The sequence below is a fragment of the Peromyscus leucopus genome, chromosome 3 (assembly GCF_004664715.2).
Source record: "Peromyscus leucopus breed LL Stock chromosome 3, UCI_PerLeu_2.1, whole genome shotgun sequence".
Lineage (NCBI taxonomy): Eukaryota > Metazoa > Chordata > Mammalia > Rodentia > Cricetidae > Peromyscus > Peromyscus leucopus.
The window spans coordinates 28,684,822-28,712,639 of NC_051065.1; the positions used below are offsets into that span (position 1 = coordinate 28,684,822).

The following is a 27,818-nucleotide window of genomic DNA, read 5'->3' on the forward strand; positions in this document are numbered from 1 at the left end:
GGACAAAGTTATCCAATATAGTATTAAATCTTTGATGTATTACTATTTACTATTACCATTAAATATTAAATTAATATCTTTGTTTCAAGGAGGTGTAACCAAATATTATAAAATCGGAGCTGGGAAGGTTGCCTAATGAGTAGAAAGCAGAAATGAGATTCAAAATATTTTTTGAAAGGCTAGAATAACGAATAAACAAACATACTTGAAATATAGACTATTCTTTTTGGTCTTGAAAACTGCATGTTTAAGCATAGGATTGTTGAATTATTTGTTTGGTTTTTTGTTTGTTTGTTTTTAGAGACAGGGTGTCACTGTATAATAGCCCTGACTGTCCTACAACTCCCTTTGTAGACCAGGCTGGCCTTGAACTCACAGTGATCCTCCTGCCTCTGCCTCCTGAGTGCTGGGACTAAGGGCATGCACCACCATGCCTGGCACAGAATTGGTAAAATCTTAAGATTACTTTTGTGGCCATATCTGTCACATGGCTACTAAAAGCAATGACTGATCAGATCAGTCTTGGGGTCTGTGTGTGTGAACAGAGTGCATGATAGATGGAAGGCAGGCATTTAACAGGTCACCAATTCAGCTTACAGGGGATACTTAGAGAGGGACAAAAATGTGGATGTGTTGGCTTGATGAATAAATTAGGAAAATGAATTATTTAGAAAGTTTTCCATATCAAGACTATACAAAGAAATTGAGGGTGGTCAGCTTAAAACTTCAAACATATTAAATATAGTCATTTAACAGACATTGGTGTAATTTTGACTTAGATAACTTGGGTTAGTAAATAGCAGAAGAATGCAGAATTGACCTCATCCAGAAATTATTTTATGTTTATAGGAACTGCTATTTTATACTCTGAGACTTGCAGGGCTCCTGTTTTAGATGGAACACTGGCTTGGGGTGTAACTATGGGAACCATGAGTTCTGGTATACTGAACTGTTTATATAACCATGGACTCAGGGAACATTTCACCGAAGGTTATAGTCACACCCCTTGACATGGGCAAGAAAGTAAATCTTTGTTCTTAGTACTTTGGTTTAGAGAAATGGTTTTTCTTATCTATTGTGTTAAATACTTAATTCTAATATTGCTAGAATGTAGACAGACCAAGGTCCTTGTTTATTGCACTAAAACTGAGATAAAAAAGAATTAACTATTTGAAATGGAAGCTTAATGCAGATATTTATTTGATGATTCATGTATGCCTAGTATGTATTTGGTAATATATACTAGGCAGTAACTTGAACCAAAATAATAATTGATGCTTTAGTACAACTGAGCCTGGTGTATGAAGGACATGCCTACGTATCTTAAGACCAGGTAAGTATTAATACTGTTTGCTCCAAGTTTCTGTTTCATTTCTGACATTTGTTACTTTTAAGAATTAGTAACAACATATGGACATTCTATATAAATGAAGCAATAAAATACCCAAAGTCCCACCAAATAAGCACATCACTCTTAATATCTTAACTTTTTATAATAGGAACAATTAAAATAAAACAAAACTTAGCTAAAAAATTTTAGGTGCATTTTATGTGTTAACGCCCCTAAATTCTCAGCTCGGCCTTAACATTTTCCAGTATGGATAAGTTACTCACATGGCCAGGCTGCTGTTCCAGCCCGTACTCTTAACCATCAGGATAAGGTATGCCTATTATATGTAAAATGTCTTTTGCATATATTTTGTTATGTAAATTTATTTATAAAATGGGAATACTTTTCTACATTAATTTTATTTTTTTAATTTTTTTTCCTTTTATTTTATTTTACAATACCATTCAGTTCTACATATCAGCCATGGATTCCCTTGTTCTTCCCCCTCCTGTCCCCCTCCCCTTCCCCCCAGCCCACCTCCCATTCCCACCTCCTCCAAGGCAAAGCCTCCCCCGAGGACTGAGATCAACCTGGTAGACTCAGTCCAGGCAGGTCCAGTCCCCTCCTCCCAGACTGAGCCAAGTGTCCCTGCATAAGCCCCAGGTTTCAAATAGCCAACTCATGCAATGAGCACAGGACCCGGTACCACTGCCTAGATGCCTCCCAAACAGATCAAGCCAATCAACTGTCTCACCTATTCAGAGGGCCTGATCCAGTTGGGGGCCTCTCAGCCTTTGGTTCATAGTTCATGTGTTTCCATTCATTTGCCTATTTGTCCCTGTGCTTTATCCAACCTTGGTTTCAACAATTCTTGCTCATATAAACCCTCCTCTTTCTCACTAATTAGACTCCCGGAGCTCCACCTGGGGCCTAGCCGTGGATCTCTGCATCCAGATTCCTCAGTCCTTGGATGGGGTTTCTGGCACGACTATTAGGGTGTTTGGCCATCCCATCACCAGAGTAGGTCAGTTCCAGCTGTCTCTCGACCATTGCCAGCAGTCTATTGTGGGGGTATCTTTGTGGATTTCTGTGGGCCTCTCTAGAACTTTGTTTCTTCCTTTTCTCATGTGGTCTTCATTTACCATGGTCTCCTATTCCTTGTTCTCCCTCTCTGTTCTTGATCCAGCTGGGATCTCCCGCTCCCACAGGCTCTCTTTCCCTCGACCCTCGCCCTTCATTACTCCCACTCATGTCCAAGTTGTTCATGTAGATCTCAGCCATTTCTCCATCATTGGGTGATCCTCATGTCTTTCTTGGGGTCCTGTTTTCCAGGTAACCTCCCTGGTGATGTGAGTAGCAGTCTAGTCATCCTTGTTCCACATCTAGTATCCTCCTATGAGTGAACACATACCATATTTGTCTTTCTGAGTCTGGGTTACCTCACTCAGGAAGATTTTTTTCTAGATCCATCCATTTGCCTGCAAACCTCATGATGTCATTGTTTTTCTCTGCTGAGTAGTATTCCATTGTGTATATGTGCCACAATTTATTTATCCATTCTTCAGTTGAAGGGCATCTAGGTTGTTTCCAGGTTTTGGCTATTACAAACAATGCTGATATGAACATAGCTGAGCAAGTACTCTTGTGGTATGATTGAGCATTTCTTGGGTATATGCCTAAGAGTGGTATAGCTGGATCTTGGGGGAGACTGATTCCCAATTTTCTAAGAAAACGCCATATTGATTTCCAAAGTGGTTGTACAAGCTTGCATTCCCACCAGCAGTGGAGGAGAGTTCCCCTAATTCCACATCCTCTCCAGCATAAAGTGTCTTCAGTGTTTTTGATCTTAGCCATTCTGACAGGCATAAGGTGGTATCTCAGAGTTGTTTTGATTTGCATTTCCCTGATAATTAGGGATGTTGAGCAATTCCTTAAATGTCTTTCAGCCATTTGAGTTTCCTCTGTTGAGAATTCTCTGTTTAGTTCTATAGCCCATTTCTTAATTGGACTGTTGGGCATTTTGATGTCTAATTTCTTGAGTTTCTTATATATTCTGGATATCAGTCCTCTGTCAGATGTGGGGTTGGTGAAGACCTTTCCCATTCTGTAGGCTGTTGTAAGTTTATTTATAAAATGGGAATATTTTTCTACATTAATTTTAAAAGCTTATTTCCTTATCTAACAATTTACTGTAGCATCCTCATACTTGGACTCATTATTTTATTTAATACTTGATGTCTCTGACTCTTAATATTTTAGCCCTTGAGATCTTATAGCACAGTATTTGAGACAGACAGTGTTGGCTGGACCCAGGGGGCTGTGGAAAAGTGGCTTCTGTCCTGTCAGGCATCCTTTCTACCTTCCTGGGAAGGCTGTCTCAGGAAGGCAAGCAGGGCTAAGCAGCCCAGTGAGAGGGGTGGCCACATGTCAAGGCCATAATAGCAAAATACTTACATAATAATTTCATAAATATATTTTGAGTAATCTATAATCTACCTTTTCTCTATTGATTTGTTTTCTATACTATGCGTTTTATATATATATAGTTTTGTATATGTAGTATTATATATTATATATAGTTTTTATAATCTATTTTTTATATAGTATGTGGAAAGTATACACATTTATTTGATGCCTTTGGGACTATGTTTCTATTCCTTTATTTTGTTTCACTTTTTGAAAAGGGTATCAAGCTAACCTTGAACTCACTATATAGCTAAGGCATACCTGAACTCCCAATCCTCCTGCCTCCGTCTTCCAAATGTTGGGATTACAGGCATGCAGCACCATGCCAAAACCTTGCTTTTCTATGCTATGTATTTTTTTCTGTACCAGGAGTTCATATAGAATTTTAGCACATACTTTTATATACTACTTGATTTTCCTTCAAATATTTATCAGCTATTCTCACTCATCTATTCTTTCAATTCCAACTCAGAATAAATTTAAAAGGGTTCACAATTTCTTCTGGCTTCTGTTAAATCTCTTAGTTTATTTAAAAATGACATCTTTATAGTATTATCTTTACATTTAAGGGCCTTGTCTATTCAGCTGTTAGTGGAGCATTCTGCATTAGTCTTTGTATTCCTAGTTTATTAGATTATTTTGTCTACAATTTTTAATTGATTTTCCCCTGATGGGTTGAAAAGCTGTTTGTTTTTAGAAATTAATCAGCTTGTGTTAATTCTAAAATTTTGTCAGAAAAACTGAGTCTTTTCGTAGTCAGAAGTACTAGTTGACCATTAAAGCTGTGATGCATTGCTTCCATTAGCTCTGACCCTCACAGCTGTCCGCATCTGCCTTTAGAGATGTGGACAGAAGTGCTCAATGGCAGTTAACAACTTCATGAGATGACAGAGCTGCTTAGCCATGAAGCTGGGACATGGTTGTCCCCAAAGTCTGCACTTTCTAATGACCCTTATTGCCTGCTCCTGTGCCTTAGTAGAACTGATCTGTGTTTGTAGATTAGCATGGTCGATTCTTAGAGGTTTTGTATTTGCAGTTCCCCATGTGGAAATCGATCATTTATCTTTTTCAGGGGCGATCTTTTCTTCAAGTGTTTCAGAAATCTTTCATCTCTATGGCAGATGCTGCTTTCCAAGGAGATGTGTCAACAGTGAGGGCTCCATATCCTCTCATGTTGCGGGTGTACAGTTCAGGTGTTCCTCCTGAGGGTGGTGTGTTTTCGCAGAGTCCTTCTCTCTCACGCTCTGCTGATGGACTGAGGGGCTACCATTCAGGTTCTACTAGGTTCTTGATTGGGAGAGTTTGTTTTGGGGGAAGCAAGGCTGTTTGTGGTTCATCTTTGGTAAACATCACACGAAGGTGCTGACCCTAGGGCAGTTTCTGCTGTTGCTCTGAGAATGCAAGGTTCACAAAAAGAGGTAGGAGCCTGTCTATCAGAATATGATGTCTTAAATCAGAAGCTAAAGATATCTGAAAGTGGAAGTTGAAAACATAATAAAGAAAAATTTGAATAAAAATTGATGGTTCATACTTCTATCATGTTGCTTTCTGTTTTTGTTTTCTTCATAACGCTCTCTTTTAAATTCATAGTTATTATGGCTCATATTCTAAATGCTTTAGTGATAAGTCCTTTAATGATTAGCCCATTCATTGTTCTTATGTGCATGGTACCATCACTTAAGAGTGCTGTCTAGATATTTTGTGAAAAGGTGTTTGGTTTCTCTTGCTGCTGCTGTGATAATGCACCCTGACAAGAGCAACTCAAGGGAGAACATGTATTGGGCTCACAGTTTGAGGGGCAGCCCATCACGTGGGGGAACTTAAGGCTACAGAAGCTGACATGCTCGCCATGGTCAGGAAGTGGAAAGAATGAATGCATATTGCTGCTCTGTTCCCTTTGTCCACTGTAGGATCCTAGTCAGGGTCTGGTGCCAGTCACAGTGGGTGACTAACTAATGTGTTTACATTTTTATCCAACTGCTTATCTTTCCTATAGCCATTGTACATGTCCTCTCTGAGTGATATCTGTATTTTCTTTTAGTTTTCTGTAGTAAAACATACTTCTTAAATGATTCTTAGATATAACCTTCTCTGTCAAGTTCTAAAAGCTCCGTGGCTGATGATGTAATCAAGAAAAAAGACAACTGTTATTTTTAGGAGAAAACAAAGAAGCAAGTATCAATATGAAGTATGAAGCATGTTCTAAAGAATCAAAAATCAGCATTATTACACATCAGAATTGTAGACCACTAAGTTATTTCCAGTTTAAGAACTTCTAAGGATAGGATCCAGGTGGGTTCCAATTTGCAGGCATGGTTAAGAATCAATTGCCTAAGTCTAGCAAGGTAGCCAAGCAGGTAAAGGTGTCTGCCACCAAGGGTGACAACTTGACTTCCACCCCTGGCTCTCACATGGTGGAAGGAAAGTACTGACTCCAGCAAGTTGTCCTCTGACCTCAATAGGAGTGCCCCTCCCCCCATAGTGAATCTCTTGTCTAATGTCTGTTTCAAAGTGTCATTGATTTAATACTGACTGTCTGCCAGGCCATATGGTGTTCATTCATTCATCCAACAAATATTTATTCAACCTTCTTTTGTGTTTGTCCCTGGCCTGCATACTAGGAGTGTATCAGAGAACAGAAAGAGAGGTTCAGTTCTAATGCAGCCTCGGATGGGGAAACTGAGGTAGGGATTGTGCTGATACATGACAGGAGGTGTTGGGGGTCAGGAGGGAAAATAGGGCGTAAAAAGGTAAGGATGTCTGAGATATCAGGGAAAGGCTTTTCATGCAGTGGGACTTCAGCAGATCCTGAGTGAAGGCAGGAATCAAGGCATGCTGACACCTGGAGAAGGAGCTTCTCTGTACAGGGAACACCGAGAGCAAAGGTCCTAAAGTGAGCACACACATGACTTGTTCCGAGAAGAGTGACTCACTGAGCTTGAGTGGTATGAGTGGGGAGCAGATGGCAAGAGGATGAGAGCACACATTGGGTGGATGGAGTGAGGCAGATTGCGTATGCCCTGGGCATGGTAATATTTTGGCCTTTTATTCAGAATGAAATGAAAGCCACAGAAGGCTTCAGCTATAGAAGCTCCTCCTTTTATGTAAAAAAGACCATTTTAGCTGATGAGGACTGGCAGATGTATTGATGAAGCATCATAGTGGTTTGGATAAACCTTTTAGGAATAGAGAGATAAGGAAATACCAGATTCCATATTATCTTTGTATATTAAGTTTATTTTGTCTATCTTGAAAGATAGGATAGACTTTACAAAGATCGGTTTTGGGGAGATACTATCTAGAGAAAGAAGGGTTAAAGGACCAAGCGTTGTGAGTGCACTGGGAGAGTTAGGGGATTAATGGAGAGTGGTGACCCAGAGGCCAAATGGAGAGTGTGTTGGGGAATAGTTGGAGTGAGTCACCTAGTGAGAGGAACTCTGAGGAAGGAGTTCCTTAGAGGTCTTGAGGAGTTCAGAATCAGGGATTGTGTTGGCTAGTTTTTTGTGCTTTGTTTTGTTTGAGACAGGGTTTCTCTGTGTAACAGCTCTGGCTCTTCAAGAACTCAATCTGTAGACCAGGCTGGCCTCGGACTCACAGAGATCTGCCTGCCTCTGCCTCCTGAGTGCTGGGAATAAAGGCGTGCGCCACCATGGCCTGGCTGTGCTGGCTAGTTTTGTGTTAACTTGGCACAGCAAGAGTCCTTTGAGAAAAGGGAATCTCAACTGAGAAAATGCCCCCACCATGTTGGCCTCTGGGCAAGCCTGTGCTGCATCTTCTTGGTTGATGATTGATTTAGGGGGGCTCCAGCTCACTGTGGTCCTGGGTGCTGTAAGAAAGCAGGCTGAGCAAGCCACGAGAGCAAGCCAGTAAAAGCACCCCTCCATGCCTCTGCTTCAGCTCCTGCCTCCAGGTTCCTGGCCAGCTGGGACTCTTGCCCTCACTTCCTTTAATGATGGACTGTGATGTGGAAGTGGAAGGGGAAATAACCCTTTCCTCCCCAAGTTGCTTTTGGTTATGTTGTTTTATCACAGCAATGGAAACCCCAGCTGAGACACTGATTGATGACAAACCTGAGTAGAGCAGGCATGGGAGAGACTAGAGGGTAGAGAAAGGAGGCAAATCCCAGCAGTAGCAGCTCTTTGCAGAAGCTTTGCTGACTTGTGGCACAGTGAATGACAGTGGTGAGGGGGACGGGCACAGAGTTCAGTGATGCTCAGCAGAGAACTCCTCAGTATTCCTTCTGAATACAAAGTCTCTCCCAAGAGAAACAACTCTAGTTTTCATTTTATTCATGATCTCTTGTTTAAGAATCTCTTTAAGTAAGCTGTACACATGGTTGTGAATATTTTAAGAGATTATTGAAAATCAGTATCTGCTGTAGAATATTATTTTAAGGTGTGTTACTTTTGTTTATGTTGCATTTAACTCTGTGAAGCTGTGATTCTTTGCCTGTCTAAAACACCTGATGGGCTAATAAAGAGCTGAATGGCCAATAGCGAGGCAGGAGAAAGGATAGGTGGGGCTGGCAGGCAGAAATAATTAATAGAAGGAGAAATATGGGGGGAGAAAAAAAGAGAGAGGGAGAAGGAGGACTTCAGGTGCCAGCCACTTAGCCACACAGCCAGACATGGAGGAAGAAGGAAAGAAAAGGTATACAAGACTAGAGAAAGATAAAGGCCCTGAGGCCAAAGATAGATGGAATAATTTAAAGTTAAAAACTGACTAGAAACAAGCCAAGCTAAAGCTGGTCATTTATAATTAAGAATAAGCCTCTGTGTGTGATTTGTTTGGGAGCTGGGTGGCGGCCCCACCACCACCACCAAGAGCAAAAGCAACCAACAGTAAGTATCAGCCACTCCAGGTTATATGGCAGTTCTTTTTCTTTCTAGTTAGAGACACACCTTTGTATTAGTTGGCTAGTGCAGCAATAGCAGACTGCCGTGTGCGTGGCTTAAAGGAGGAGGCGAGAAGTCCAAAGCCACAGCCTCTGCAGGGTGGTTCTTCTGGAGGCTGGAAGAAGGATGACCTTTTTCTCCCCATAGCTCTTCATATCTGTTTCCTTCTATACTCGTCTCTTTGGCCACAGTATAGTGGACTGCAGATGACCCGAATGACCTTGCTTTAACTTCATTAGTTCTCTACAGTCCCCATCTTCACACAAAGCCACATCCTGAGGCACTAGGAGTTAGGACTTCAGCATATGAATTTGAGAGGACATAATTCAACTCAGGATACCCTTCCTCTCCCAGAAGCTTATTTCTGAAGCTTGATTCTAGTAAGTTTATTAAGTAAGTGATATTTAGACATAGTTACTGGCTATTTAGTCCAGTCTTGGTGATGCTGGGTTCTATTTGGGGCTTTTAGAAAGATTTTTAAAAAATTTTCTTTTACATTAATTGTGTGAACGTCTTGCCTGCATGTTGTCTATGCATCTTATGTGTGCCTGGTGCCCATAGAGGTCAGCAGAGATCAGCAGATCCCCTAGAACTGGAGTTATTGATAGTTGTGAGCCACCATGTGTGCTGGGAATGGAACCAGAGTCCTCTGCAAGAGCAGCATGTATGTGCTCTTAACACTGAGCCATTGCTCTAGTCCCTTATTTTGGATGTTTTGAAGGAGGAAATGGGTTTTCTGCTGAAAAAAGGAATACCTGCTGAATTTGAAAAGAAATTCATCTCAGAAAAGAAACATGAAATGAATTAGAGAGGTGGTGCTTAAATACCATGAACAGGGAGTCAGATTTTTCATGGATTTCTCTTTTAATTCCATGTTTAAAATAGAGTGAGCAAGCAGCTAGATGGACACTTTCTCTATTTTGGAAAGAAAATGAGATCAATGAAAATGCTGTCTCTGGGGAAACTCTTGGGTTGAACAGTGTTTGTATGCATGTATTTGCCTTTTTTAATCAGTAAGGCAGCATATTCTAGTTTCATCTGACATGAAAGTAGATCACCTTAATTATGGAGAGAAATTACACTTGTTATAAGAATTTCTTGTTGTTATAGAAATTACCTCATCTCTCTATATCCAGGTGTAACATGACTCTTGAAAGGTCTTATTAATAAAAAACAAACCTGGGAGCCAAGTATTGGGGTAAATTCTGAAAGATCAGAGAGACAGAACAAGCCACAGATAACCTCACCTCACCAACTTCTCAGCCAATCCTGTTTTCTCAAATTCACCCCAAATGGATCTCAGCTGAACTGCTGCTAAAAGCCTGAAAGCTTAAAGGGCTCTAGTTCCTGGTCCTCACACCTTATATATCTTTCTGCTTCCTGCCATCACTTCCTGGGATTAAAGGCATGTGTCACCATGCCTGGGTGTTTCCAGTGTGGCTTTTAACTCACAGAGATCCAGACGGAGCTCTGTCTCTGGAATGCTAGGATTAAAGGTGTGTGTGCCACCATTTTCTGGTCTCTGTGTCTGTCTAGTGGCTGTTCTGTCCTCTGACCCCAGATAAGTTTATTAGGGTGCACAGTATATCGGGAGACACAATATCACCACATCCAGGTGAATAGCCCACAGAGAACTTTTCCCTTGGTTTCTGGCTCTCCTGCTCTCTAGGAGGAGTAACTTCTTCCTGTAGATTGCTGGTTCTAGTTGGAACATCATCCATTAACCTGTGTCTTCCTAGCACAGTGTGTGACTGTAACAGTTATTACTAACGATTACAGACGTCAACACACAGACCCATTAGCTCCAATCTGTAGTGCAGCGTGGCAGAATGCATCTTGAATTGTGGAACATCTTCAAATTTTTATGCACATACTATTTCCTTATAATCTTAAGGCTGAGTATAATACATAAAATGAACAGAATATTTTGTGGTTAAGAATAGATATAATGAATGGCTTTTTAATTACTTTCTGGCTTTGATTTGTAATCTACACTACCCAAAGAATATATTTCTTAGAAGAGGCTTTATTATTACTGTTATTATTAATTTTGTAAACTTGGTTTAAATCACTAAAATTTTTATCTTTTTTTTAAATAGGCAGAAAATGACTTAAGAGACCAAATTATTTTTAGAGTAGCATAGCAACGAGCATTGTCAGTGGCCACTCCACAAATGAAATGGGAGGTTGTTCGGAGCCCAACTATGAAAGCAGATCATTGCTAGTGGGATTTTCATCCTGGTACCACAGTCTGCCTCATCAGTGACCACCATGCAGGGACATTAGAATTTGATCTCCGCATTCATAAAATCACACCCGTCCAGCTTCTCCCGGTCCTCACATTCAGAGTCCCTGGACAGGCGTCCTTCCCTTTGCTTTCCTAGTGAGTGTGCGAGGGAAATAGGAAGCACAGATGGAAGCCGACACTTGCAGAGGTCTGGACTTGGTGTTTTGGTAGACTGCTTACTCAGGCAGATACTACAGGAGAGCATGTTTGTTTAAGAGTCTTTTGGATTTGCACCAGCTGTTGTTTTTCCTCTTGCCTGGCCTGGCCTGCCAGAAATGAGCACCTTTATTTCTAGGCACTTTCACAGAAATTTTCAGTTAAAACTTTTTTTTTTTTTGCCATGAATTAGACAGCTCATTAACACACACACACACACACACACACACACACACACACACACACACACACACACACACATTCTATTTCTAACATGATGGGGAATTTTGAACAAGTTGTGCTCAGAATTGATTTTGTTCAAAATGAGCAGTTTTTAATTTGGAAGAGTTAATTGCTGAATTACTCTACCAGAGTCTTAATGGTTCTTAAGTGCAGTCTACAGAATTGGTATTGATTTGTAGCAGCTTAAAAGCATAGTCAAATTTTAGTTATTCAGAAGAAAAATTTTATTTTTGTCATAAGATTCTGTAGAAACTAAATGCTAGAGAGGTAGTGTCCGGCTGCACCTGTGTGCATCAGAATGATGGCAGTGATCTGGAGACAACCTCAGGCTCTTTGTGTGTGACTCTGAGTTAATTCTTTCTGTTGGGCATCAGTCTCCCATTTAGAAAGGAGATTGATTTAGGTCCTCCGCGAATTCCTTGATGTCTTAGCTTTATTTCTATCTGTATATTTAGAGAATCAGGAATTGTCTTGGTACTTGAATGAATGGGAATTTTTCTTTTCACTGTGGGAATAATGGATGGAGGACACGGCTTGACAGTTTCAAGGGAGAAAAAAAATCCCAGGGTTTACAAATAGTTGGCAAAACAGCATCGAGAATCTGGATTATGCCAGATTTCTCTTTCTCTCTCTGTGTATACATATATTCTATTCAAAATCATTATCACTTTAACAAAATGGCATTCATCTTGTCTGTATGTATAAGTATATATGTGTATATATATAGATGTGTATATACATGTATATACATATGTATAACTTTATATATGCGTGTATATATAAAGTTATATATACACATCTATATATATACATATATATAAATTTTTTCTTCTGAATAACTAAAATTTGACTGTTTTTAAGCTTCTACAAATCAATACCAATTTTGTAGGCCACACCTAAGAACCACTAAGACTCTGTATATACATATATACACACATCTATATATACTTATAAAGATGTGTATATACCTTAGTATAATGTATAAACTTAAAATAATACTCCCCAATCCAAATGATCCCAAGGCTTGGAAGATAGACTATACTCTAAGCTTAGCTGAAAATCTTCTAGACAGAATTGTGATGGGGGATACTTTTGTAGTCTACAGTGAAGAGTATAAACTATTAAAGACTCTTTATAATAATTGGGTAATTGTTGCTGGAGGGCTTCTCTCCAGGTTCCCCAAGCCCCGCAGTCCCACAATCCACTTATAAAATAATCACTCAGACGCTTATATCACTTATAAACTGTATGGCCGTGGCAGGCTTCTTGCTAACTGTTCTTTTATCTTATATTAACCCATTTTTATAAATCTATACCTTGCCACGTGGCTGGTGGCTTACCGGCGTCTCTACATGCTCCTCTCCTGGCGGTGGCTGCAGTCTCTCTCTCCCAGCCTTCCGCTTCCCAGCATTCTCCTCTCTCCTTGTCCCACCTACCTCCTGCCTGGTCATTGGCCATCAGTGTTTTATTTACATAGAGTGATATCCACAGCACTTCCCCTTTCTTCTTTTTTTAAAAAGGAAGGTTTTAACTTTAACATGGTAAAATTACATATAACAAAACAATTACCGAGCAAGAATTATAGTTACAATATTAAAGAAGATGTCCTATCTATCTTATATTTGTGAGTTTAAGGTTTTATAGCTAACTTATCTTTTATCATAACTGAGGAAATTACGACTATCTAGTCTTCAACCACATCAAAGACCTGAGAAGGAACATAATGGTACCTGAGAAATGGTAGATGGATGCAAGCAACTTTCGGGAATCTTGCAAGAGTAGACCAAGACAGCTGGCAGCCTGGACAGTCACCTAATGTTTCTCAGCATTGTTGGTGCATTCAAATTGGCTACAGGCCTAGAGTATCTGACAGACCATTTTTAGAAGCAGGAATTTTAAGAGACCATCTTACCCTGTCTTGGCAGAGTACAGTGGTTGCTTTCCTTGTGTCCTGCTTGTCCAGAAAGGACAGCATTGCATTTGTACTGTCAGCCATCAAGGTAAGGGCAGTTCTTTGCCCAGTAGGCCATTTTGTGCCAAAAAGACAAACTTCCAAATGGAAATGTCTTAGAAGCCCAACATTCTCTCGGGATCAAATTGGTGCAGCCAGGAACAATTGTGTCTCACGTCAACAGAATTCTAAGTTATTTAAATGCCATATTCTCCAGGTCTATGAAGTGTTTGAAGATTACCTGTCTATCTGAAATATATCTATGTATACCTAGAAGACTTAACTAACATGGCTACAGATATGATTATCATAGATGACTAATTATTAATCTATTTTTAATTATCCATTACAATTTTAAATGAGTTACATAAACATAATACCTCAAACAAGAATAGAAATATATACATATATAGAGAGAGTATAACAAAATTAACTTCAAGTTTGTATCAACGAACTAAAATTTATACCAACGTAAAACCTTTTAAACATAAACTAAAATCTATACCAATGTAAAACATTTTAAACAAGTTGTTCTTTAAAAGTAGGTTCATTAATCTACCCTTTTATCTTATCATCTCCATTTCCTCCTATCTATCATATCCCCTTTTCTTTTTTAGAAAGAGATCACATTTATAATCAACCTGTTTTAAATAAAAATATTGGTTTTTCTCTGTCCCACACCAGAGGGCTCTTCTGATTTGGGACACAAGAATCACTTAACCATTTTTTTTTTTTTAAAGCAATATGTCTGGGTTTAGAGGGGGAGTGAGCCAATTCCACCTCTAAAGCCAGCTTGGTATATTTGGGAATTTGGGCGTAGCATCTCTTACTACTTCCTGCTGGAGGGGGGCGCTGTATCTTATGGGGATGCAAAGAAAATTTTAGACCTATGGGGTAGTCCGTGAGGCTGTATTGTGTGAACCAGTTGCCTTGAAACCGATCTGGATGTTGGATCATCTGGGCCATGGTGTCATCGGAGTCCTTTCAGGGGTCTTGGCTGGTGAAACCTGATATATCTTAATCTGGAACAAGTCCACAGCCTCTGGCTTTCTGTGGAAACAAAAGCAGAACCTCTTTTCCAAAGTAACATATCCTTATATCCAAATTTTGAAGTCAAGGTACCTTTAAAATATACATTTTGGCATAACTCAACAGGTTTTGTAATCAAATGTTTTTCTTTAGTTATGAATATCAAAGAGAACATAATCCAGATTCTCTGTGTGGTAGCCATCTTTATGTGGCTTATGTTTTATATTACCTTGAGCCTTGAGCCTATTGCTTTAAACTGTACCATTGTAAGCCTGAAACGGCGCTGTGGCTGCTGGTTCCGCCCACTTCAGCTTCCCAACATGGCAGTGGTACGTTTTCCGCCAGCTCTGGGAGTCATCAAGTCTCAGAAATAGTGGGTCTAAGCTTTTATCAAAGCAGCGTGTAGCCCAGAAACCTCTTTTTTTTTTTTTTTTTTTTTTTTTTTTTTTTTTTTTTTTTAAATACTAGTAAAGACTAAATCTACCACACAGCTTAATTTGCCGCTGGCAGATGCCTCATTTCCGCCATACTGCCGGTCAAACGTACCCGCCAGGAACCCGCCAGTGTCCAAACTTGCGTTTTGCCGCATCTAGCTGCCGGTATGAGACAAGAAGCAGGAACCTGGTTTTGGCTCTGTTTAGAATTGGTTATTAAATATTCTCAGGTTTAAGGTGGAAGCTCGAGCCGTTGGGCGCCATTTGTTGCTGGAGGGCTTCTCTCCAGGTTCCCCAAGCCCCGCAGTCCCACAATCCACTTATAAAATAATCACTCAGACGCTTATATCACTTATAAACTGTATGGCCGTGGCAGGCTTCTTGCTAACTGTTCTTTTATCTTATATTAACCCATTTTTATAAATCTATACCTTGCCACGTGGCTGGTGGCTTACCGGCGTCTCTACATGCTCCTCTCCTGGCGGTGGCTGCAGTCTCTCTCTCCCAGCCTTCCGCTTCCCAGCATTCTCCTCTCTCCTTGTCCCACCTACCTCCTGCCTGGTCATTGGCCATCAGTGTTTTATTTACATAGAGTGATATCCACAGCAGGTAATATCAAGAGCTGTAGAATATAAATAATGCTGTCACAAAGAATTTTGCATTATGGTTGTCTCATTGAAATGGAACTAAGGTATACAAAAGGTACACTATTTTAGAGATATTCATAAATAGTCCACCTATTTAATAGGGAATTGGTTAGATATGATTCCTTGTGTTAGATACATATTGTGGGTCATTAAGTGTGGTGATGTAGCAGCATACTTACATGGGAGAGACTTATTTGGAAAGCAGATTATGAAATACTTTATGACTACATTGATATGAGTATCCATATGTCTGTATATCTGGGGAAATGTTCAGCAAATTGTTTACTTTGACTGTTCCCTGGATGGCAAGGTTATGGAAAGTCTTCCCCCTTTCATATACTCACTTCTGTCTCTAATTTTTCTGCACCCATCATAAATTCTTTGAAATTAGGGCATGATAGTTAAAGCATCTGAGAGGAAGACTGGAGTTAGTGTGGCTGGAGTTAAAATTTTATCAACTAACTGTACTTTGTTTCTCCATTTTTCTTTTACTTATAGAGATAATAGTAAACAAATTACAGCCCTAATACCCACCTTGCAAAACTGTTGTCAGGTGTTAACATACATCATATATACAAACTCTGCAGCAATTCCCCCAGTATGATATTGGTGGTATTGTTTGCATAACACAATCAGCAAGACCCATGGGTAGAATAGCATACCTACAATTTGCTGATAGAGAAAATATTCTTATATTATCAGCTGGTTGGAACAATTGGGTAAACTTAAAGAGAAATATAATACTTAGATACTTGCCATTTCTTTACTAGTTTTAGATTTTCAATTAATTTTTTGAGGCGGAGTTTATATTGTGTAAAACTGTTTTAAAGTGAGTAATCCAGCAGTTTTTGTTATACCTTGTTTCTAATGACGGACAACCATTATCTTTATCTAATTCTAAAACAGTTCCCATCATTCCAAAACCTACTGGTGAGGCAGTGTCTCTCCACTTTCCATTCTCTGTGATACCTACAACCACTAGTCTGCTTTACATCTTCAGGAATGTATTGATTCTGGCTATTTTATATACATGGAATCCTACACATCATGGACTTCTGTGCTGGGCTTTTTAGACTTGGTGTGATATCTGGGGGCTTCCTGTCTGAAAAGGAAGTTTCTTGACACTGCAAGATACCACAATTTATTTTTCTATTCATCCACTGGTAGACTATGTAAACCTATCTCTTGGTTTTCATCAATAGTAGTGCTTTGAATAAATATTGGCTTATATTAGGTAATTTATTCTGAAATAAAGTGATATGTTTATCATAAAAATTTAAGAAAATCCAGAAATGTTGCTAATCCAAATTTATGGTTTGATATATATATCTCATTGGTTCTTATATGTATACACAACTGAAAGACTGTCAATTCTGTTTTATAATACTATTTACCATGTAACATTTTTGAACATTCTCTAATATCTATAAGTTTCATGTATAATTTTTTTTTTCATGAACTTAATTTGATCAATTTTTGCTAATAAACATTTAGGACCCCCTATTTAAGTGATGCTATGATGAAGGTTTTTTATGGAACACCAGTTAATTATTTTCTGAAGCTATCATAGGAATGAGGTTTTTTTGCCAGGGAGTTTATCTTTTTAAGGCTTTGACACATACTGACCTAATTCCCTATGGACATGCTATGCTGGTTTTTATTCTGGCCAACAAGAATTGAGGACCTTCATGTTCTTTTGTTTGCTCATGTACTTTTATCCCCAAATCATTGTCATTTTAACAAATTTGTCTTCATCTTGTATTCTTAAATCCCAATTCATATAAAACTTTTTGTCGAATGTTACCACGTTCTTTCTTTTGTGAGTATCTGCTGATGGACTTCAGGGAGCATTTCCTTTCTCTTAATGACCAGGAGAGATTTTAAATGATAAAATGAAGATGTAAATCTTGACAGTTTGCTGCAAATATTTTTGAGCCTACTTGTGTCTTCTCTTTTTGGCCATGATACTTTGGTCCTATAGGCATTATAGGTCTCACCACAGGATAATCTGCCATCCTTTGCTGTTTCTAGTTTCTGCCTTGGTACACGTTTCTGTAAGTGTTCCTTAGGTGACTGATATATGTGTTTGCCAACAAGAAAAAAATCCCAATATTGTATTGTTGGAAGATGGAGTACCATTCTTCTCAGTAATCGCTTTGCTACAAAGTACTTCCTTCAGTAACTGAGTGGGAGAAACCCTGGGAGTGACCTGCACAGTAGCTCACGATTCTCTGTGTAAGAGTAAAGAGAAACACATATATTCTTAGAAAATAAGGGTGCAACTGGGCTTATTTAGGGAACCCATTTCTGTGATGCGTACTGGAGTCAGAACATAGTTAGTCCTCTCTGTTCTTGGTGTCCAGAGGTTTACCAATTACATCGACTTTTCAGGCATTCGGAACCCCGTTCACCCAGAAATATTAGGTTTCATTCAATGTACTCTACTTCTGTAAGAAATAGAATGGATTCTATTTTTGATAAAAACCGTTTTTACCTTTGGATGTAATTTAAATAGAACACCTCATTTTTAGTTATTGCCATTCTTTTGACTTTATTATACAGACATAAAATATTCCTACACATTAGTGAAACACGTTATGTGAATGAACGCTAACATAGGTAAGCAGCTAAGCGCCTTTCCCCTTTCATTAAATGTCAGAATGGGAGATGGCATCTCTTGTGGTGTGAAATTAAACAGCCCCTTATCTAAGGGGATGATACTAATAACAGTTTGCTTGTTTTCTGCTTCAGAATGAGATTTTTCCTTTATGTGAACATCATATAGTTTTCTTATAAAATAAACCAGGAATTGCAAGGAAGCCAAAAACACTACGACGAATCCTGTTAATACCTGGTCACATTCCCTTCATATATCAGCTGTCACTCATACGTTTTATAAGAATGCAGTCACAGTGTACTCCTCATGAGCATTCTTGTCAGGGGAGATGCTACGATTTGAAATAAGCACGCAGAATGCCATGATCGGGACACAGTAACATGCGTTGCAGTGCCCTGCTGGTGATCTTCAGAGTGACTTTTACTCCACAATAAATATTGCCATGGTGAAAGTCTTGCTATATTTAGATACCTATCTTCAGACATTTTCATAGATAAAGTCTACACTAGGAAATGAAGACAATTTTGAATCTTAAAGTGTCTTAAGGGAGGATGCGATTGTCAGGAATGTAAAGGCTTTAGGCTGGGTGTCTTTCAAATTTAATATATAAAATAAATTTTTTTCTTCAGTGTAAAGATGTTGTCTGTTTCTCAGTGGAATTCTTCTTTTACTCCTTTTTCTACTTGTGGAAAACACATTTGAGACACTAAGAGAAGAATTTTGTTTTTGTTTTGTTATTAGTTATGGTTTTTTTTTTTAGAACAAGTTCTTTGAGTCTTTATCCTTCTGATCATCTCTAACCTGTTTCTGTCTTTAAAAATTATTTCTTCCTCCCTCCCTCCCTCCCCACACCTGTGTGTGTGTATGTGTGTGTTTGTATATGTGTGTTGTTTGTGTATGTGTGTTTGTATGTGTGTGTGTTTGTGTGTGTGTATGGGTGTGTGTGTGTATGTGTGTGTTTGTGTATGTATGTATGTGTGTGTGTATGTATGGGTGTATGTTTGTGTATGTGTTTGTGTGTGTATGGGTGTATGGGTGTGTGTGTTTGTGTATGTGTGTGTGTGTATGTGTGTGTGTGCGTGTGCACACGTACATGTGTGTATGTGTGTTTGTGTGTGTGTGTGTGTGTGTGTGTGTGTGTTTACAGGCACATGTGTAACACAGCCATGCGATAGTTCTGGAGATCCAGTTCTTTTTCTCCTACTACCTTGTTGGATGTGGGGATTGAACTCAGGTCATCAGGCTTGGTGGCAAGTGCTTTTATTCTCTCAGACAACTCTTTTGCCTCTAATCTGTTTCTTTTGATATTTAGAGAACTTATTACAGGTGCTATTGCTTGCTGATTGCTTAACTGCTAATTCTTACCTCGTGTAGTTGCTCGGCAGGATTATAGGGAAAGAGAGAGGCCCTTGTCTTGGGATTGTCACATAATCTGCTGTAGCAAAATTTTTAGCAGTCAATTTCTTCTAAAATGTATTTTATTTATCCTTTGATCATCCCGTCCCCACTACTTCCAGCCCCTCTCCGTGTCCTATTCCCTTCTCCATGTCCCCCTCTCCCTGCTCAGTCCCAGTTAACGCTTCCTGGTTTTGTACAGACACAGAGGCATCTCCTCAAACATAAGCAGTCTATCGGGGTCATGTCCCTGACATAGACCGAACTAGTCATTTCTTATATAATTGATGGAAGCATCTGGAACGATGCTTAAGTTATTTTAGTTTTCTTCTTTGTGAGCCTTGAAACATTTTAACATACTTCATAATTTTCAGGGATGGATGATCTCATTTTGAAAACAAGGATAGTTTGGGGCTGAACTATCTCAATGCACATAAACACTGACATATAGAGCACTTTCATTTCCATACAGATCTTTGAAAAAAGAATGGCCTGGCTCTTTACTTGAAAGCTGATTTTCTCCCTTTGCTCTCAAGTGGTTAGGTCTGTGAGTCTCAGGTTCAATTCTGTGGTGAATCTTAAGGACAGAAGAGAGCACAGCATAGATTTTGGAAGACAAGGTTACACAGGTAACCACAGTCTTGGAGAAAGTTTGTGAGCTACAAAGGAAGTTGCTCTGATGAAATGGCCCGCCAGCATAGTCTGCCCTGAGAGAAGCTGTGGAAGGAATCTGATTAGAAACAAAAGACGGAGGGACCTTCATCGTCCTCAGAAAATAATTTTCAGTTTTGTGTGATTTAAAACAAGAAGTCTTTCAATAAAGCTTTAGTATTTCTCTGTGCATGCATGCATGTGTGTGTGTGTGTGCGCGCGCGCGTGCGCGCACGCATGCATGCATGCGTGTGTCCTGTGCATGTTTGTGTATGTGTGGGTGTGCGTGTGTCTGTGTTTGTCTGTCTGTAAGCCAGAGGACAATGTCAGGCAGTGTTCCTCAGGAAAACTTTTATCTTGTTGATCTTGTTTTATGAGAGAGGGTCTCTGGTGGGCTGGAGCTCACCCAGTAGGCTGGGCTGGCTGGGCACCAAAGCACACGGATCCACCGTCTATGCTTCCCAGCATTTATGGCATATTCTCCCATGCATGACTTCTCCCATATGTGTTCTGGGGATCAAACTCGGGTCCTCATGCTGAGTGACAAGCACTCTAGTGACTGAACTATCTCTCCAGCTCCAAGATTTACAATTTCTTTAGTGAGTAATTAAAAAGTCTATATTCATTAAAGAAACTTTAGGCAGACAATAGGAATGGGCTGGGGTTAAAATTGGTGTCAGGTGACTTCTAAACCAGATAATCCATTTGTATCTAATAGAGATGACATTTAAACAAATTATTGCAGTTCACTCTGTGCTATTTTGTGGCTGCATATATTGACAGAGAATACTGATGGATGGTTTTGATAGAAGATTATGATTAGAAAGGCACTCTTTTTTGGAATCCAGATTTTATATTACTAAATGGTTAGTTTCAGCTCATGGAAACCCGCCATTCTGTGAACAGACACAGATACGCCTTGCCTAGGATTATTTACAGTCATGGCATTTGCTTTATATTATACAGCACAGTTTTCCCTTTTTTATCCAGAAGTTTTATCAATATAAACAAGTAGGTTAGTGTTAGAAAGCACATGGATCATATTTAGTGCATACAATTTGCTAAGTTTGGACCAATGCTGTGTCACTATGAAGCCATTATTTATTCTACTTAATTCGCAAAGCCATTCCCTTCACAAGGTTCTTCCCAGGGCAGGTGCTGTCTATAGTGGATTCAAGAACGTTGTGTTAGGATTTCCTGATATAAATATAATGCATTACAGGACTAAGTAATTCTCTAATTACAGTAAAAGAAAAGCCTTAGTAATTTATTACATTAAATGGTTAATTTTTATCAATCAAAACCTCAAATTTAAAACACACAGTGTTTCTGTTTAACTTCCTCCAGCAAACTTGCTGTCAGATATTTCTGTAACCCCCACACAGCTTGTGAATCACATTATTGTCATTTTGCTAATGAGTGGAGTAGATGTGACGCTTACATTGGCCTGCCTCTGTCTAGAAATAAGCCTGGTTTGGCTCCATCCTTTAGCATCTTATTTCAGCTATGTCTGAGTCAAATGCAGATTATTCAATAGCTATCAGGGAATGTCAGTTAGTTCAGCACTGAAGCCTTTACCATGCCTAGCTTATTCTTGGGCTTATGAAGTCACTATGACAACTGAATTTGCGAATACTACACAATTACCCTGAATGGAAATACAGGGGCAGTTGGCTGTATTTCTGTCATGGGTTAATGCATAACTTTTTTTAATGTATGTTTCTGCCCAAATAATTCCTACTGGATTTATAGTTGACTCTTGAACCCAAAGTCAACTCAAGTCACAAATGAAGGAAAGGTATCTAACACAAGCATTCTCTCCATTAGACCCATCAAAGCCTTCTAGAAATGGAAGACATTCTGGTTTAAATGCTAGAGTTACCACCTAAGCAGAGACAGAGAGAGAGGGAGAGGGGGAGGGGGAGGGAGGGAGAGGGAGAGAGAGGGAGGAAGGGAAGGAGGGAGGGAGGAAGAAAAAGGAAAGAATGAAAGAGGAAAAAAGAGAGAGAAAGAAAATTATGAAACATGGCACAGAATGAACTGAGAAAGTGGCATATTTACACTCTGAAAGTTTACATCAGAGTTGTAGGTTGTTTTTGCTCTTTTGCAGGGGCCTGCCACCTGGCTCCCAAATAAATCACAAACCAAGGCTTACTCTTAATTATAAACGCCTGGCCTTTTATTTCTAGCCAGCTTTTCTTAACTTAAAATTATCCTGTCTATCTTTTGCCTCCAGGCTTTTCCTTTTCTATTCCTCTATACATTTTTGTTTGTTTGTTTCTTACTCCATGGCTTGCTATGCAGCTGGGTGGCTGGCCCCTGGGTCCTCCTCTTCTCTGGCTACTTCTTCTCTCCTCCTATATTTCTCCTCTCTGCCTGCCAGCCCCACCTACTATTTCTCCTGCCTCCCTATTGGCCAGTCAGCTCTTTATTAGACCATCAGGTATTTTAGATAGGCACAGTAACACAATGCTAACAAAATCAACACAAGCAAAAATAACACACCTTAAAATAATATTCTACTACACATTAGAAGTGTCAACTCATTTCCCTCCAAAACATGCATTGAAGTGAGGTGTTTTTTCTACTCTATGCACATCCATGATTGACAGGGTAAGTACCACAAATGCTAATTTGGGGGTCACAAGTAAGTTTAAGTGTTAGAATTTTCAAGTGTGGAATTCACACACAAGGAGAATTGATTAGTTGTAGCTGTTTGATAGAGGAATCTCTAGGACGACGGCAGATGAGTGAAACTGAAGACCCCTGGATGATGTAGGCCGATCACAATGAAGACAGTTATGAAGCTGAACACTGTTTGTGTCTGTTGGGCTTCACTACAGTGTCTCCTGCAGCTTGCTCCCATTGGTTCCTTTACACCAGCTCCTCTTTGTTCTCCTTCTTTTCAAATGGCAGCTTCTAGACATCTAGCAATTTTCTTCCTTTTCCCAATCTGGGGAGTCCCATTATCTAGAAAAAGCTGGGGCTTTTAGGAGAGAGCAGAAAACAAATTTATTATACTATTAATGATAGTTTGGGGGCATGCATGCGAGGTGATTTTAGTAGGCACTGAAAAGGAAATTTAGAGCTTTAAATTTATGATTTTCCCCCATTCTGACTTAACAGCCTTTTTTGTTTTGTTAGCATTTTGCTTTTCGTGATGAATGAGAATGTGTAGGATCCCAGGGCTCTGGCAATGAAGTCAGTGGACAGGATTATTACTCAGGCTCAGGTTAACACCGCCAGCTTTAGTCTCCTCTCTTGGAATTGAATATAAACTGTGGAATCCAACAAATCCTCCCCAGTCATCTGACACATTATCATCCTTCTAGGATACATTATCTTCATTTTATAAGAGGAGGCTGAGAGACAGGAGTAATAGCAGAGTTGATAGGGAAATTTGTCGAGTACTTCTTTGTGCCCTGCTCGATAGCTTCGCTAACATTTGCATGGATTTGTGCTTTTCTCCCTTCTGTTCAGACCAGCTTTACTACTTGAAATGTAGGTAGCACAAATGAGGCGCTTTGTGTTTTAATAAACACATTATATTTAGGTGACTTAATATGGCAAACAATTGTAGTTTCTTACTAATATGTTTACGCTAAAGGAAGTTTACCTGTTTTACCATTTTAATGTATTACTATGAAAATTAAAATTGAATTTGCAGTTTGTATTTGTTGCTTGTATCTCTGTTGTATGATATATCATATAGATCATGTGAACGTTATGAATATATAAACATTGTATTGTTTCCTTCTCTCATCTTTATTCCATTTCCATAAATATGTCTATAATGTTATCCTATTGCATAAAATGAAAAGAAATATGCAATATAGCCAATTCCATAATGACTCCACTGGTATACCTTTCATTATAGGTAGTTGCTGTACACTTTTATGAAAACTGCCAAGACACAGAATTAGTAAATTTTGGATAATATAAGATCATGATGTTTACATGTCAAGGTTGATCCAGCTAACAAACTTGAGAATTCATTGAAAATGAAAAAAATAGATTGAGCCTACTAAATTTAATAAAATGTTTAAAACAAATTTCTACAATCTCAATTATAAGTTGACTTGGTTAAGAACTGTACATTCATTACTAGAGTGTCCAGGAGTCTTAAATGCTTTAGCTCAGCATGAGGGCACACATGTCCCTAGCTCTCAGAGGCTGTGGGTGGATTGTGAGCTTGAGGTCTACCTGGGCTAGAGTTTTGCAGCTCTGGCTACTATTAGTGGTTAATTCAGTCTCAGAAAGACTATATCTTGTATCCTTTATTGTATTGTCACTGCTAGCTTCAGGTGTGGTATTTGTTTGTGAAGTTTTTGTTGGTTGGGGGAACACAAAGAGGAAAAAGGAAACCAAAAGCATGTTGTCCTTTTTATTGGGCATAGAAAGTTCATTCTATTTGTGCATTGTTGTTGTTTCCTCCACACCCACAGGAATTTAAAAGCCTGGGTAAATGTGTTAGTTAACTCAGAAAGTTTATTTTGGCATTAATGAAAAAATCAAATTCTAGATACAGGATACTTTTTTTAAAACTCTGTTGTACAAATAGTGCAATATTTATGAGTTTTGGCATGTGTATATATAGTTGTGACACCATTGCCATCAAAAGACAGAAATGTATCTATCATCTCTAAAATTTTCCTTTGTGTTCCTTTTTATTGATAAGAATACTTCATGTGCACTCTGTCCTCTTTTTTTTTTTTTTTTTTTTTTTTGGTTTTTCGAGGCAGGGTTTCTTTGTGTAACTTTAGAGCCTGTCCTGGAACTTCCTCTGTAGACCAGGCTGTCCTTGAACTCACAGAGATCCTCATGCCTCTGCCTCCCAAGTGCTGGGACTAAAGGCATGTGCCACCACCACCTGGCTTCAATCTGTCCTCTTAACATATTTTATTTTTGAGGTAGTGGGGATTGAACACACAGCTTTGTGCTTATTATCAAGTGCTCTATCATTGAGTGATATCTTCACCTATTTTTTAAAGAGCGTAAGTCATCCTGTTATGTGTGTGTGTGTGTGTACCTTGCTGTGGGATCTCTTTGTGTATGCTGTATGTGTTGCTCTGATTGGTTGATAAGTAAAGCTATTTGGCCTATGGCAAGTCAGGTTATAGTTACGTGGGAAATTGAAGAGATAAAGAAGAAAGGCAGAGAGGGGAAATGCCAGCCCGCTGTCCAGGGAGCAGCATGTAAATTACACCCAGATAAAGCCTTTGAACACATGACAACATATAGATTAATAGAAATGGGCTGAGTTTAGTTATAAGAGCTAGCTAGCAAGAAGCTTGAGCCATAGATCATGGCCATACAGCTCATAATTAATATAAGTCTCGGTGTGTTTATTTAGGTCTTAGTGGCTGCAGGACCAAGATGGACATAGGAAAACTTCAACCACAGTACTTGTCTTCTAGCAGGCACATTTTTATCTACATTTCTTTGGTTAGTGATCTGGGAAGCCCTTTCACTTACTTTGTGGTCATTTGTACATTATCCTTGTAGACATCTATCTGTTTGTTCATATTCAAATCCTTTGCCCATTTTTGAGTTTGCTTGCATCTATTGTTAAGATGTTGGCAATATTGATGAAGATTGCCGGTTCCTGAGTTCTGAAGGTCCCAGAACTGCCTCATGTTTCATCTAATCCATAGTGAGCACTCACTTCTGACCAGTGCTAACCTCTACTGTGCCTTTGTGCAAACTAAAATGGAGGAGAATGTGCCTTCTTCATAGGCATAGTTTTCACAGGAGCACATGGCCTCCTCAGTACAGTGTGGGCTGGATGATGAGTCCCACTGGGCCCCTTCAGGAGGGTGTATCCATGTAGTGTACAGATTGTGTAGCAGCATGAAGATGCCCTACATTTATGATGTGATAAGTACTGCAAGGAACATCTTAAGTCGTCTAACTTAATTGTTCAAACACCTTCATTCATCTGAATATTAAATCAAGTGCAATCACTTTACTGGGAATGCTTCTTTTATTGCTACTTATAATTTTACAGTTCAGTAGATGAGGAAACTGACTATGAGAGATAAGTGACATGCACTGTGTTATGGATCTGGCAACTGGCAAAGAGGAGAGACATGTGCAGAATGCTGTTGCTCCAAGTCTGTGTTGTCATCTATCACCATCTTGTTTCCATACTACCTTTACGATGTGTTAGGAGCAGTGACAGGCATCAACAATCATATGCTAGATGCTGTTGGATTCTGACTCTTAGAATCCAATACAGTCAATGAAAGTTTTATGGTTCTCCATGTTTCCTTGTGTGTAACTACTTTCAAGAGGCTTTAGGTATTGCCTTGTGTATCCTTTTCAGTAGCCTTACCCTTATGAACTGTGACAGTGCCTGTCTATGAACTCCACAGCCGATGCTGTCATGTTACCACGAGACAAACACTTGGACAGTGGCAGAACAAGGCTGTTGTCTTTCCTACTTGAATAGTCACCTTTCTGTTGTCCCCAAACAAAACAACCCAGGAGAAATCCTTAGTGAAACTTAATTTAAAACATTTTGCTGGACTTTGTTATCAACATAATAGAAATGTACAGTCACGTGTTACTTGGGTTTTCCCAAACAAATGTCAGAGAATGGTTAGCCTTCCCCTGCACAGGGTCTAGTTTCAGTTTTTTAATTGGAACACTGCAGAAAGACAGAGATACTGCTTCAGGTAGTATGTTTCTACTTCCTAACCTGGAAGCTTACTTGATTGCATTCATATGTGTTAAATCAGCTTGGTACCACTTGAGTTCCAGTTTCATAGATTCCTACCTGGAAAACTGACAAAAGTATTGGTTTGCAGAGACCAAGGGTTTTACTTGCAGTTTTTTCTCTCATAAAGAATGTGTCTGTAGCCGGGCGGTGGTGGTGCACGCCTTTAATCCCAGCACTTGGGAGGCAGAGGCAGGCGGATCTCTGTGAGTTCGAGGCCAGCCTGGGCTACCAAGTGAGTTCCAGGAAAGGCGCAAAGCTACACAGAGAAACCCTGTCTCGAAAAACAAAACAAAACAAAACAAAACAAAACAAAACAAAAGAATGTGTCTGTTTACAGAGATCAGAACTGTCTGTAGAAGCTAGTTATAGTGGCACAAGTCCGTAATCAAAGCACTCAGAAGGCTGAAGCAGGAGGATTCCTGTGAGTCTGAGGTCAGTCCAGGCTGCATGCTGAGTTTCAAGCCAGTCTGAGTGACAGAGTAGGATCCTGTCTGAAAAAGCACAGACTAGTTGCAGATTTATGATATGGAGGGAATGTTAGATGAGAATTCCCCCTTAAAGTTTACTGTGGTTCTGGGCACATATTTCATTTCTGCACCTGAAGAAAGCAACTTTCAGGGAAATGAAATGCTTTGAAATTGCACATTTTTCATGTTGAAATGAGTTTACCTGCAAAGAAGCTTTAACAGTGATGTTTATAAAAAAGGTTTTTATATACTGAAAATTTAAAGGGTGTTCTTTAAATCTTTCCTAAGTTCATTGGGAAAAAAACAAAGAGCTAGTGAATTGTACAAACTGTGTGGAGAAATGTTAATAAGGCTTCTTTAAAAGTGAGCTAATAAAGTGCTATGTGACCCATTTTACTGCTTATTAACGCTCTTCATAAGTGGTCTTAAGATGAAATCTTTATAAGACTACAGGTTATCCTTAGTGGTCTCTCCCTGCCTTCTCTTGACATCTACCTCTTTTCCTGTTTGTGGACAGCTGGATTAGCCT

The 27,818-nt window shown here is 39.3% G+C and overlaps 1 protein-coding gene across 3 annotated transcripts in view; it reads left to right on the forward strand.

Annotated features, from left to right (window-relative positions):
* Nucleotides 1–27,818, forward strand: part of Elapor2 (endosome-lysosome associated apoptosis and autophagy regulator family member 2) — a 176,666-nt gene that overhangs the window by 14,039 nt on the left and 134,809 nt on the right. The window lies entirely within an intron of this gene.